We start from the raw sequence: 12,716 nt of genomic DNA on the forward strand, positions 1-12,716 counted from the left end.
ACATCTGAGGTCATCAGTCCCCTTGACTTAGCACTACTTAAACCTAACTAACCTAAGGACATTGCACACATCCATGCCCGAGGCAGAATTCGAACCTGCGACTGTAGCAGCAGCTCGGTTCCTGACTGAAGCGCCTAGAACCACTCGGCCACAAAGGCCGGCTGATTAGCTGATTGGGTTTCACTTGTGTCATACATCTGTGCACGAGATTTCCACACTCCTAAACATCCCTAGGTCCACTGTCTCCAATGTGATAGTGAAGTGGGAACGTGAAGGGGCACGTACAGCACAAAAGCGTACAGACCGACCTCGTCTGTTGACTGACAGAGACCGCCGACAGTTGAAGAGGGTCGTAATGTGTAAGATGCATCAGGATCCACTGCAGGTACTATGACAGTTAGGTGGGAGGTGGGAAAACTTGGATTTCACGGTCGAGCGGCTGCTCATAAGCCACACATCACGTCGGTAAATGCCAAACGACACCTCGCTTGGTGTAAGGAGCGTTAAACGTTGGACGATTGAACAGTGGAAAAACGTTGTGTGGAGTAACGAATCACGGTACACAAAGTGGCGATCCGATGACTCGGTGTGGGTATGGCGAATGCCCGGTGAACGTCACCTGTCAGCGTGTGTAGTGCCAACAGTAAAATTCGGATTCGGTGATCGTACGGTGTTATCGTGTTTTTCACGGAGAGGGCTTGCACTCCTTGTTGTTTTGCGTGGCACTATCACAACAGAGGCCTGCCTTGATGTTTTAAGCACCTTCTTGCTTCCCACTGTTGAAGAGCAATTCGGGGATGGCGATTACATCTTTCAACACGATCGAGCACCTGTTCATAATGCACGGCCTGTGGCGGCGTGGTTACACGATAATAACGTCCCTGTAATGGACTGGCCTGCACAGAGTCCTGACGTGAAACCTACAGGACACCTCTGGGATATTTTAGAACGCCGGCTTGCGCCAGGCCTCAACGCCCGACACCGATACCTTTCCTCAGTGCAGCACTCCGTGAAGAATGGGTTGCCATTCCCCAAGAAACCTTCCAACACCTGACTGAACGTATGGCTGCGAGAGTGAAAGCTGTCATCAAGGCTAAGCGTGGGCCAACACCATATTGAATTCCAGCATTACGACGGAGGCCGCCACGAACTTTTCAGTGATTTTCAGCCAGGTGTCCGGATACTTTTGATAACATAGTGTATAAAGACTCACTTGCACATCTATAAATTAGGAAATAAAATCCACGAAACCATGACAAATGGAACGAATAAATTAACAGGATGAGCAGCCGAAGATTACCTCTCCAAATCACAGAATGCAAACAGAGTGGGAGAAGTGGCCAAAGGCAAAACCACATTAAAGGTGGATATAACTACAGGCAAATACCAAAGTGTTGAAGAAATGAAAGGGGACGTACTTCGCTCGTTATTAAAAAAGTAATCCAAAATCTTTGTGAGCATTTCTATGAGAACTGCTCTGTTGTTGTTGTTGTGGTCTTCAGTCCTGAGACTGGTTTGATGCAGCTCTCCATGCTACTCTATCCTGTGCAAGCTTCTTCATCTCCCAGTACCTACTGCAACCTACATCCTTCTGAATCTGCTTAGTGTATTCATCTCTTGGTCTCCCCCTACGATTTTTACCCTCCACGCTGCCCTCCAATACTAAATTGGTGATGCCTCAGAACATGTCCTACCAACCGGTCCCTTCTTCTGGTCAAGTTGTGCCACAAACTTCTATTCTCCCCAATCCTATTCAATACTTCCTCATTAGTTATGTGATCTACCCATCTAATCTTCAGCATTCTTCTGTAGCACCACATTTCGAAAGATTCTATTCTCTTCTTGTCCAAACTATTTACCGTCCATGTTTCACTTCCATACATGGCTAGACTCCATACAAATACTTTCAAAAATGACTTCCTGGCACTTAAATCTGTTGTTGTTGTGGTCTTCAGTCCTGAGACTGGTTTGATGCAGCTCTCCATGCTACTCTATCCTGTGCAAGCTTCTTCATCTCCCAGTATCTACTGCAACCTACATCCTTCTGAATCTGCTTAGTGTATTCATCTCTTGGTCTCCCTCTACGATTTTTACCCTCCACACTGCCCTCCAATGCTAAATTTGTGATCCCTTGATGCCTCAAAACATGTCCTACCAGCCGATCCCTTCTTCTAGTCAAGTTGTGCCACAAACTTCTCTTCTCCCCAATCCTATTCAATACTTCCTCATTAGTTACGTGATCTACCCACCTTATCTTCAGCATTCTTCTGTAGCACCACATTTCGAAAGCTTCTATTCTCTTCTTGTCCAAACTAGTTATCGTCCATGTTTCACTTCCATACATGGCTACACTCCATACAAATACTTTCAGAAACGACTTCCTGACACTTAAATCTATACCCGATGTTAACAAATTTCTCTTCTTGAGAAACGCTTTCCTTGCCATTGCCAGTCTACATTTTATATCCTCTCTACTTCGACCATCATCGGTTATTTTACTCCCTAAATAGCAAAACTCCTTTACTACTTTAAGTGTCTCATTTCCTAATCTAATTCCCTCAGCATCACCCGACTTAATTTGACTACATTCCATTATCCTCGTTTTGCTTTTGTTGATGTTCATCTTATATCCTCCTTTCAAGACACTGTCCATTCCGTTCAACTGCTCTTCCAAGTCCTTTGCTGTCTCTGACAGAATTACAATGTCATCGGCGAACCTCAAAGTTTTTACTTCTTCTCCATGAATTTTAATACCTACTCCGAATTTTTCTTTTGTTTCCTTTACTGCTTGTTCAATATACAGATTGAATAACATCGGGGAGAGGCTACAACCCTGTCTTACTCCCTTCCCAACCACTGCTTCCCTTTCGTGTCCCTCGACTCTTATAACTGCTATCGGCTTTCTGTACAAATTGTAAATAGCCTTTCGCTCCCTGTATTTTACCCCTGCCACCTTTAGAATTTGAAAGAGAGTATTCCAGTCAACATTGTCAAAAGCTTTCTCTAAGTCTACAAATGCTAGAAACGTAGGTTTGCCTTTCCTTACTCTTTCTTCTAAGATAAGTCGTATGGTCAGTATTGCCTCACGTGTTCCAGTACTTCTACGGAATCCAAACTGATCTTTCCCGAGGTCGGCTTCTACTAGTTTTTCCATTCGTCTGTAAAGAATTCGTGTTAGTATTTTGCAGCTGTGGCTTATTAAACTGGTTGTTCGGTAATTTTCACATCTGTCAACACCTGCTTTCTTTGGGATTGGAATTATTATATTCTTCTTGAAGTCTGAGCGTATTTCGCCTGTTTCATACATCTTGCTCACCAGATGGTAGAGTAGTTCCAATGGAATGTTGTCTACTCCGGGGGCTTTGTTTCGGCTCAGGTCTTTCAGTGCTCTATCAAACTCTTCACGCAGTATCGTATCTCCCATTTCATCTTCATCTACATCCTCTTCCATTTCCATAATATTGTCCTCAAGTACATCGCCCTTGTATAGACCCTCTGTATACTCCCTCCACCTTTCTGCTTTCGCTTCTTTGCTTAGAACTGGGTTTCCATCTGAGCTCTTGATGTTCATACAAGTGGTCCTCTTATCTCCAAAGGTCTCTTTAATTTTCCTGTAGCCAGTATCTATCTTACCCCTAGTGAGATAAGCCTCTACATCCTTACATTTGTCCTCTAGCCATCCCTGCTTAGCCATTCTGCACTTCCTGTCGATCTCATTTTTGAGACGTTTGTATTCCTTTTTGCCTGCTTCATTTACTGCATTTTTATATTTTCTCCTTTCATCAATTAAATTCAATATTTCTTCTGTTATCCAAGGATTTCTACTAGCCCTCGTCTTTTTACCTACTTGATCCTCTGCTGCCTTCATTACTTCATCCCTCAAAGCTACCCATTCCTCTTCTACTGTATTTCTTTCCCCCATTCCTGTCAATTGTTCCCTTATGCTCTCCCTGAAACTCTCTACAACCTCTGGTTCTTTCAGTTTATCCAGGTCCCATGTCCTTAAATTCTCACCTTTTTGCAGTTTCTTCTGTTTTAATCTACAGGTAATAACCAAAAGATTGTGGTCAGAGTCTACATCTGCCCCTGGAAATGTCTTACAATTTAAAACCTGGTTCCTAAATCTCTGTCTTACCATTATATAATCTATCTGATACCTTTTAGTATCTCCAGAGAACTGCTCTAGGGGCGATAATTTTCGTGTTTTCCGTCGCTCTGAGATTACTTGGTACGTAAATAGCACTGTCAATGTGACCAGTGCCTTGCGGAGACGTGGGATTCACCACTGTGTCTGAGTCAGTCTGATGACACATCACGTGGACGAAAGGTTCGCGCGATGCGGTTGGTACTTCCCCGGGCCAGCTAACGGCACAGTTTGGACATGTCCAGGCTGCTCATCGCGATCGCGGTCGGCAACAACGTCCGCCCAGAAGGGCTCAGCTGGCGGGCAGAGACCCGAGCCGGCGGGCCGCGGTGGCGGCCGTGCCTGCGGGGGTTCCCCGCGCTACCCGCCTGGCCCCCAGACCGCGGGGCGTCCCAGGTCTGCCGGTAAGACACTCGTCGACCTTCGCGTATGTGGCTGGTAGTGATGGGTTAACCTGTGTATGACCTTCCGATATCCGTCATTTCTCTACGCTACTGTTCAGTACATGCAATTCTTTATTGGCAATTTGGCATATTTTAAAATCATATATTACGAATTCAAACTTGTATCCCTTCGCACTTCGCCGACGATAAATGTTCCTTGTGCATATTATTATCACTGTATATGTTACATTGTAATCATCACAAGTAAAAACTAGTACATCAAACTAGTACATCAGCTAAATGCTATATCTAATCAGGTGAACTGTATCAGTACAGCTAAGTGATGTATTCTCGCGCTGTAAGCGCGATTACTTTTCAGGACTTACGATTAGCGTTTTCAATAACCCAACTGACAAAATGGTTATACACTGACGGGAGTAAATCGCAACACAAAAAAGTAATTAATGTAGAGCACCAAAATTTCAGGAATACAATTAAGTCATTAACGTTGCAAGATCACAGGGTAATGTTAATGCGAGTTAAGCCATTTCAAATGTGAAATGCTGGTACATTAATACCCGGTGTACGCGCCATAATGTTGAATGCAAGCATGCAAACGGGCGTACATTTTGTTGTACAGGTGCCACATGTCAGTTCGTGGGATGGAGTTCCATGCGTGTTGCACTTGATCAGTCAATACAGGGAGAGTTAAACCTGTATGTGGATGACGCGGAGTTGTCGCCCAGTGATGTACCATGTGCACTTCACTGCATTCGCTTCAGAACTGCTACAGATTCGTCCGGCAATAGACCGCGCCGCTCATACTGTCAGCACAACTGGCACTGCTAAGAGTATCCTACGACTTGCACATCGCTGGCAACGGGTTATACACAATGCCGGGACTACTTTGAAGATCAGTAAAAACGTATCTATTTTGTACGAGCTGTAAATAAATAGTTGCCACTATTAAAGTTCCAACCATCGTACAAAAAAACTTGAATTACATATTTCTTCGAAGAGTATTTTTGATGCTTATTATGTACATACCTGTCGCACATAAACTGCGAAAAATGCAACGGGGAAGCGTGGACCCAGTACGTAACTTTTACTTTGAAGACTTGTTTATGTGTTTTAAGGCTGATTGATATGCAAGTGAAAAAAAAAACTAGGCAGTACGGTACGGGTCTTCTGGTTAAAATACGATATCGGGAATAGTTTAAGTGCAATAAAACTAAACTCCGCCCGAACAGGCCATAAGCCCCATCGGTACTGACCGGATGCCATGTCACCCTCAGCCCACAGGCGTCACATTGGATGCGGACATGGACGGGCATGTGATCAGCACACCGCTCTCCCGGCCGTTTTATCAGTTTACGAGACCGACTTTAAGTGCAGTGCTTTGAATAGACACACAACAGTTGGCACACTGTGTTGAATGTTACACTGCTACTTTTGCTTGCTACATATGGCTTCTGGCTGTGACTGAAGTCATAGACAGATACTTAGAAGCTGTTACTGAGAATACTGGGACCTCTCAGTCACTTGTGATGTATAACAGATATGTGATTTCTTGTCCACCCCTACTGGCAGGTGTTCCGTTTCGCCACAGTTCTCAACAGCGGCCTTACTGTACATACTTTAAGGAGGGTAGTTACAGTAGATTCTCGGCTGCTACATGCGGCGAGCCAACGTCTCCAAATTAGAAATATCTTGACTGTTAAAATTAATTCGCAACTCTTTGCAGACTGTACAGTTTCCACAAAGCTAACGCTAATCTCTCTTTCGTAGCGTTTATCCTTCGCCCCCCCCCCCCTCCCCGACAAAAAGCAAGAACAGATTCCAACTCTTCATCCACACAAACTACACAAGATAGAAACACATTCCGCATGTCACTGGATCGAGGGAGATTCAGAAGTTTTGACACAGCTTCATGACGACTAACACCACAAGAGAAATCATTTTGTGTGCTGGAATTTGCGCGAAGCCGATCAACAGTTCACGTGCATTCCGCCACCATCCGATTCAGCAAGGAGCCGCCTCCGTGTAAGCAGTTTCGTGATTGGCATAAAAAAAAATTTGAAGTTGGTTGGTTATGCAAAGGGAAGAACACTGGTCGGCGTCGCATCTCGGATGAAAATATCGAGCATATCCGAGATACATTCACACAGAGCCTTCGGAAGTCCACAAGATGGGCTGGCCCTCAAACAAGCGTCTTCTGAAACGATGCCTGCTATGAAATCTTACAAGTTGCAGTTACTGCAGCCGGCGACCTTAACAGTAGGTACGAATCTTGCACTTCGGGTCTCCAGGATACGGAAAAGGGCACTTTTTCCGAACGACTCGTCTTTACGGAAGAATCGCCGTTTCATCTACAGGGCAAAGTAAACCGCCATAATGAAAGACTTTGGGCATCACAAAATCCTGGCGTAGTCGCCGACATGAAAGAGATACACTGGCAATGAATATCGTCATTTTCTTCTATTTTTCGTCGTTCCTTAGTTGCTTCAAAATTCATGGAGGTATATTCTGTCCATGCAACTAATTGAAGGCGGTTTGTTTATGGCCATACGCGTTTCGCTTCTATTATTTGTGAAGCACCTTCAGTGGCTGTAATACATGCTTTTTTTATAAATATAATAAATGTTTTATGTGGTAGTTACAATTATGTCGCTATGTTCCACTTTGTCCTGCTTTTCTCTCGTTTTTTTTAGGTTAGAATCAACTTTCGTAGCTGAAATTTCTTGATGTGAAATTATGGTTCACTATTATTTACGATTTGGCTCTGAGCACTATGAGACTTAACATCTGAGGTTATCAGTCCCCTAGAACTTAGAACTACTTAAACCTAACTAACCTAAGGACATCACACACATCCATGTCCGAGGCAGGATTCGAACCTGCGACCGTAGCAGTCGCGCGGTGCCGGACTGAAACGCCTAGAACCGCTCGGCCACCGCACCCGTCTTTGTGTCACGTGTTTGGTTTGATATTTTTCTTTGTTTTGTGTGTGCGTGTGCTAGAAATTTGGAAATATGAAAAGAGCCATTCTAAATTCGCAGAACACCTGATAAAACATGGACATGAACAATCCAACATGGAACATGACATGATAGTTATTAGAGTCAATAATCACAACAAAAAGCTCCTGAGATGCAAGGAAACTTTCACATACAAAGAGCCATTGCAATGGAAAAGAAGGTACTCAATAACCAAATCCATAAAACCATAATTCTCTGATCATGTTAGCCACAGAAACAATAACAAACAGAGATCCAACACACAGCGACAATAAATAATTAATTAATCTTCCTCATCTTTCTCTCTCTCTCTCTCTCTCTCTCTCTCTCTCTCTCTTTCTCTTTCTCTCTCTCTGAATAAAAAATCACACTCTAACAAAGAACGACACATTTACACGCAACAAAATACACAGAGACAAAACAAATGAAAATATCAAACCACACACACGACACAAACAAAAGACCAGAGATAAATACACGGTGACAGTTGGCAACACTGCACACCGAAAACATGCGGAACACAAAATGTAGTGCAAGTGATGTATGCGATGTGCTGAATCATACGTGTAAATGTGTGTGAAAGAACTCCGCAAATCGGCCAACTGGAGCATGGAGACTAATGAACACATCTCCAGGACCTCACGCATAAGCTAACAGCGCTGGAGATCGTAACTAACAATGAAAGATAATTTCACATCACGAAATTTCTGCTACAAAAGTTGATTCTAACCTAAAAAAAAAGAAAAACAGGACAAAATGTAATATAGCAACATACTGTAACTACCACATACAATATTTTTTATATTTATGAAAAGAAACATGTATTACAGGCCACTGAAGGTGCTTCACAAATAAAAAAAATCGAAACGTGTATGGCAATACACAAACGACCTTCAATTAGTTGCATAGATGGAGCATACCTCCACGGAAACTGAATATGTTTTGTGCCGTTTCTGTTCACAAAGTTTATGGAGCATTCCTTTTGGCGGAGAAAATTGCGACAGAATGTCGTACCTGGACACGCATCAAAAGTGGCTGTTTCCTCAACATCACGAAGATTCCAATGATTTTATTTTTATGCATGTCGCTGCATGTGGCACAACTTGACCAGAAGAAGGGATCGGTTGGTAGGACATGTTCTGAGGCATCAAGGGATCACCAATTTAGTATTGGAGGGCAGCGTGGAGGGTAAAAATCGTAGGGGGAGACCAAGAGATGAATACACTAAGCAGATTCTGAAGGATGTAGGTTGCAGTAGGTACTGGGAGATGAAGAAGCTTGCACAGGATAGAGTAGCATGGAGAGCTGCATCAAACCAGTCTCAGGACTGAAGACCACAACAACAACAACATGTCGCTGCTCCCCAGTGTGGCGGTTTTTGTGTATCATCAACATGGACAAGTGCAATGAATATGGATGATACAATACTCTATGGTATTCTGCGGTTTGAATTCACTGTGTTTTTTTTTCTTTTTTTTTTAGCAGTTGCATTTATTTGATTTTGTAAATGATACTGACAATATTATACACATGTATAATGCGTTATTCAAACTACAACTTCTCCCGGGTAATTATTTTGTTCAATTTGCACAAGAATTCCACCTGACGTAGTGTAATAATGTTGACTGTAAGCTGTGTTCATATCACTAAAATTACAGATCGTACATCAGAGCTTTTATATTTTTTTTGTCTTCGATGGATTTAATTATTCTTAGCAAATTGATCATGAAAAGGAACCACAGAATACCACCCGCACACAACACTGACGTATGCTACCAAAAAATATTTTTCTCCGTGATTCGTCCGTAGTTTAATTTTGGCCTCATACATCAGCAATGAAATCTTGTTCAACAATAAATACCATCAGCACTGTTCTTAGAAAATGCAGTCTGATTCGATTAATTTTTTTTTATAAATAGAGTTCAGTACCACCGGTGCACATTTATTTCTTACACATCGGAATATTGTTTGCTGTTTCAAGTAATTTAAATTTTCCGCTGTAATAAAAGTTAAGATGGCGGCCAACAGAAGATAGAGGATTTCTTTTTTAATTAAGATTTTCCTTTTCCCAATAAATAGTTAATCATTTAAATTGATGCCACCAATAAAAAAATTATTAAATTGTTTTGCAAATTAGTTTAACACAAACCCATGCTATTCTCAACTAGAAGTACAGACGAAGTTGCTATATAATAGCAACTGACAATGGCTGCGCTTCTTGCAGCTATGATAAAACAATTAATACAAAATTATAAATAAAAGATGAAGTGAATTTTCAATAATTAATCATAAATAGTTTTAACGAATTTGGCTCTATTTGTTTTTACCAGCAAATGAACATAAAAGTACACTAATTTTACATTAAATGTTTTTCATTTAACAGGCCTCAAATCGATTCGCGTCTTGCGACGGCGATGTACATCAGAAGAAGACGATAAAAGGGTACAAAACAAAAGAAAAGAATGACATAGATTAACAAAGAATGTGAGACAAATATTGTCTCTGTTTTACATAATTATCATCTTTTTAAGAAATAATTACATAAGTGAATGAATATTATCCACACGTTCATATTCCACTCGTAATAAAAAAAAATATATATCGTGGATGTTATATAAAATTGCGACAGAATGTCGTACCTGGACACGTAGCAAAAGTGGTTGCTTCCTCAACATCACGAAGATTCCAATGATTTTATTTTTATGCATGTCGCTGATCCCCAGGCGTTAACTTAACAACACCATCCCACAACGTTGGATTGGAGGAGGTGGACAACAAGAACGTGTTCATTGCTTTTGGCCTCCCAGGTCACCAGACCTCAAACTTTGCGATTTTTTCTGTGGGGGTACACAAAAGACAGGGTACTTGTCTCACCTGTGGCAGCTACTTTCCAAGAGCTGAGAAATCGAATTGTTGAAGCTATCGATTCAATAAACAGAGATTGTCGATTCGTGTGTGGAATTAAATGGACTACCGTTTCAATGTTTCTCGTATGGTACTCACGTTGGGTGTATAATAGTGTGTCTATGCGACCATAAGAACTTTGAACTTTCCTCTACCTAGTGACATGAGCGAAGTGTTTCTATCTTTTTAGTTTCTCTTTAATAAACAATGGAAATTTGTTCTTTCTTTTTGGATCACTCTGTATCTTGCCCAAAGAGGGACGAGGCCAATATAGGTATGTTACCTAAAGAGGGACAGCAGCCTTTTAAGTAGTTACTGCAGGGGCAACAGACTGCTTGACTGGTCAGGCTTTCTAAAATTAGCCAGCATGACCTTTCTACGTTGGCACTGCGAACAGCTGAAAGTAAGGGGAAACTGCAGCCATTATATTTTTCGAGGACTTGGGGCTGCTCTGTACGGATTAATTTGTTGGAACACTCCCGGGTAAAATATGCCGGAGATAATACAGTCTCCCAATCGAATCTCTGAGCGGGGACTACCAACGAGGATGCTGTCATCAGGCCGTAGATCAGATGACTAAATCGAATTGGGGAGAAATGACACTTGTGGCACCAATTGACTAAAAGAATCGGATCCTCGGGCATCAAAGAATCGTTAATATGGTAATGGACGGAAGTGTCGGGGGTAAAAGTTGTAGAGGGAGACCAAGTATTGACTACCCTAAGCAGGTTCAAATCGATGGAGGCTGCAGTAGCTTTAGAGACGTGAAGACCTGCGTCAAAACAGTCTTTGGATTGAAGGCCACATCGCGTGCGTCTGCTGTTTTACTTGATTTGGAAAATTTATTTGATTTTAAATTTATTTCCCTTCCTGCCACCACAGTCGTCAGTGGGCAGCAGAAAAGGGCTTTAACCGTAATAACTAAAAGCAATAGTATGGCTCGTTGGAAGGAAATATTTAGAAGACTGGGTATCTTTACTGCGCCAAATGAATTCGTTTACCAATTTGTTATGCACATCAGGGAAACCTATAGTAAATATGTCACAAATAACGGTACACACAATTATTGAGGAAGAGCCACTTTTGAGTTATGTTTACGAAGGCTCTAAAACAGTACTTTTATCAGGGATTCAAATCGTATAGCAATTTGGCCCACGAACTGAAAAAGATAATTAAGAAGTCTTTACTTAAAAGGAGAATCAAAGCGTACATCATAGGTATTGCACAGTACGCTATTATAGATTTCGCATAAAACTTTGAGTTATAATAGTTAATAATAGAAAGGGTAGTTGCTATGGTTTAATACTAATGTCTCAACATTTGCCTTAGTTTAACATTTCACTCACCATGAGGGGATGCTAATTAAGTTTCTCAGACAGGCAGAATGAAACACATGCAGACGTATCTGTGGAGAGGCCCTAAGGGCATCTCCAATTGTGCAACATAGTGAGCAGTGAGAAAGATGAAGAGACAAAATGATGAGCGTACAGTTTTTTTTGGATTACTAAGCTAGTGTGTTCCAAGCATGTACAAAGATAAGAGAACACTCACCATATAGTGGAGATGTTGAGTCGCAGACAGGCACAACAAAAAGACCGCCAAACAAGTGAGCTTTTGGCCAAAAGGCGTTATTCACGCAAGCACAACCTACACACACAGGACCACTGTAAATATATATATAAAATTTACACACATCTTTTCTACATTGGAGTTCCTATAAATATTTTATTTTCTCAATTAAAAATGTAATAGTACTGTCAAATATTCACTAAACTTCGACGTACCTTCTCCTCTTCATGGCACGTAACATATACTGGAAAACACAGTCCGCCCGCTGTCTTTCGTCAAATTTCCTCTTGCGTCTATGACAATATTTTAAAAAAAGATAAATAAACAGAAGGAGCATACTAGTGGGAAACTCCGTCAACTCGCCAGTTAAATGGATCGACTGACCAGCACTACCGCAACTGTCTGTGCACACCTGACGCATTCTGAATACAAAAAAAGTAGTCTGTCATCTTCTGTGGGAATTTTTGAGGAAGAAGGTACCTTTGTGATCCGTCATGGATGGACGTTGTTTTCTTTATACAACAGCTTGCAGTATGAAAAGCCTCTACATTCAGTACAGCATACGTTTACGCTCATGAAGTAGACCTATGTCACTATTATTTTATTTCACGTGTCGTTTCAGAAAGGCCATATCACTAAGCTAAATAACAATATTGATATCATTATGACTATGTGCTAAGGAAGTGCACTGCAATACAA

This window comes from Schistocerca cancellata, chromosome 6 (assembly GCF_023864275.1).
Source record: "Schistocerca cancellata isolate TAMUIC-IGC-003103 chromosome 6, iqSchCanc2.1, whole genome shotgun sequence".
Taxonomy (NCBI): Eukaryota; Metazoa; Arthropoda; class Insecta; order Orthoptera; family Acrididae; genus Schistocerca; species Schistocerca cancellata.